The sequence below is a fragment of the Scyliorhinus torazame genome, chromosome 23 (assembly GCF_047496885.1).
Source record: "Scyliorhinus torazame isolate Kashiwa2021f chromosome 23, sScyTor2.1, whole genome shotgun sequence".
Lineage (NCBI taxonomy): Eukaryota > Metazoa > Chordata > Chondrichthyes > Carcharhiniformes > Scyliorhinidae > Scyliorhinus > Scyliorhinus torazame.
Window position 1 is genome coordinate 82054921 of NC_092729.1, and position 2911 is coordinate 82057831.

Consider the following 2911-nt stretch of genomic DNA (forward strand, 5'->3'; position numbering starts at 1 on the left):
CTTCTGGGTCTCCGCCAACCTCTCAATCGACGCCTTCATAAGGGCCACAAGACAGAGGAGCGGAAGTAAGGCCATTCGGCCCATCGAGTCCACTCCACCATTCAATCATGGCTGATTTCAACTCCATTTACCCGCTCTCTCTCCATAGCCCTTAATTCCTCAAGAAATCAAGAATCTATCAACTTCTGTCTTAAAGACACTCAACGTCCCGGCCTCCACCGCCCTCTGTGGCAATGAATTCCACAGACCCACCACTCCCATTAACAGAGGGATTGCGTTCATTAACAGAGGGATTGAATTTAAGAGCCGTGAGGTGATGATGCAGCTGTACAAAACTTGGTGAGGCCACATTTGGAGTACTGTGTACAGTTCTGGTCGCCTCATTTTAGGAAGGATGTGGAAGCTCTGGAAAAGGTGCAAAGAAGATTTACCAGGATGTTGCCTGGAATGGAGAGTAGGTCTTACGAGGAAAGGTTGAGGGTGCTAGGCCTTTTCTCATTAGAGCGGAGAAGGATGAGGGGCGACTTGATAGAGGTTTATAAGATGATCAGGGGAATAGATAGACAGTCAGAGACTTTTTCCCCAGGTGGAACACACCATTACAAGGGGACATAAATTTAAGGTGAAAGGTGGAAGATATAGGAGGGATATCAGAGGTAGGTTCTTTACCCAGAGTAGTGGGGGCATGGAATGCACTGCCTGTGGAAGTAGTTGAGTCGGAAACATTAGGGACCTTCAAGCAGCTGTTGGATAGGCACATGGATTACGGGAAAATAATATAGTGTAGATTTATTTGTTCTTAAGGGCAGCACGGTAGCATTGTGGATAGCACAATTGCTTCACAGCTCCATGGTCCCAGGTCCGATTCCGGCTTGGGTCATTGTCTGTGCGGAGTCTGCACGTCCTCCCCGTGTCTGCGTGGGTTTCCTCCGGATGCTCCGGTTTCCTCCCACAGTCCAAAGATGTGCAGGTTAGGTGGATTGGCCATGATAATTGCCCTTAGTGTCCAAAATTGCCCTTAGTGTTGGGTGGGGTTACTGGGTTATGGGGGATAGGGTGGAGGTGTTGAGTTTGGGTATGGTGGCTCTTTCCAAGAGCCGGTGCAGACTCAGGGGGGCCGAATGGCCTCCTTCTGCACTGTAAATTCAATGATAATCTATGATTAATCTAGGACAAAGGTTCGGCACAACATCGTGGGCCGAAGGGCCTGTTCTGTGCTGTATTTTCTATGTTCTATGTCCCTGGCTGAAGAAATTTCTCCTCATCTCTGTTCTAAAGTGACTCCCTTTTATTCTAAGGCTGTGCCCCCGGGTCCTAGTCTCCCCTGCTAATGGAAACAACTTCCCTACGTCCACCCTATCTAAGCCATTCATTACCTTGTAAGTTTCTATTAGATCTCCCCTCAACCTAAACTCCAATGAATATAATCCCAGGATCCTCAGACGTTCATCGTATGTTAGGCCTACCATTCCTGGGATCATCCGTGTGACTCTCCGCTGGATCCGCTCCAGTGCCAGTATGTCCTTCCTGGAGGTGTGGGCCCAATATTGCTCACAGTATTCTAAATGGGGCCTAACTAATGCTTTAAAAAGCTTCAGAAGTACATTCCTGCTTTTATATTCCAAGCCTCTTGAGCTGAATGACAACATTGCATTTGCTTTCTTAATTACGGACTCAACCTGCAAGTTTACCTTTAGAGAATCCTGGACTAGGACGCCCAAGTCCCTTTGCACTTCAGCATTGTGAATTTTGTCACCGGTTAGAAAATAGTCCGCGCCTCTATTCTTTTTCCCAAAGTGCAAGACCTCGCACTTGCCCACGTTGAATTTCATTAGCCATTTCTTGGTCACTCTCCTAAACTGTCTAAATCTTTCTGCAGCCTCCCCGCCTCCTCCATACTACCTGCCCCTCCGCCTATCTTCGTATCATCGGCAAACTTAGCCAGAATGCCCCCAGTCCCGTCATCTAGATTGTTCACCTACAAAGAGAACAGCTGTGGCCCCCAACACTGAACCCTGCGGGACACCACTCGTCACCGGTTGCCATTCCGAAAAAGAACCTTTTATCCCAACTCTCTGCCTTCTGCCTGACCGCCAATCGTCAATCCATGTTAGTACCTTCCAACATCTCCTCCGCCTTTAACCCCGCCAAGCAGCTTGTCAAAAACTCCTGCTGCTCCCCAGACCACAGGGCCCACGCTGCCTTGGTCACCGCCCGCCGCCATCTTGTTTTTTCGCGCCCGCTCTTCTCCAAAGCCCCTTTTTTGACTGCTCCTGCTCCACTCCATACAGCGCTGGGGGAACCTCACTGCTTCCTTCCCACACCGGGAATCGTCGTCCAAGTGCCGCTGGAGCCCCGCAAGAGGGGCCCAAAAGTCGGTCAGCGGGTCGGGAGCTGCCGACCGTGCGGCCTACGCCAGGCAGATAATCCTAACCCTAACCCTAACCCTAACCCTAACCCTAACCCTAATTTGGTGGCCGCGGTATTGATACGGCCGGGTCCAGCTCAGTTTCTCATCAACGGTGACCCGCCCGGGATGTGGGGGATTCGTGGGGGATTGATGGTGATGCCATTGTACGGTTACATCGTCTCTCGTCGCAGATGGTCGTCGCCTGGCCCCCGTGCGGGGGCGATCGTGACGTGCCACTTGTCAGCCCCGAGCCCGGGCATTGTCCAGCTCTTGCTCCATTTCGACACGGACTGCTTCGTTAATCGGGCAGCAGTTTCGCTGGCGGAGAGGGTGGCGTTGAATCTGCAGCATACTCGCGAGGAAGCCACGTGGAGAGAGAGAGAGAGAGAGAGAGAGAGAGAGAGAGAGCAGGCGTAGATTGCTTTACAATTTTTACTTCTCTTTGATACGATCACACATTTTCTTAACAAATCATTGGCGGAAAGGGGGGGGTTAACAGAA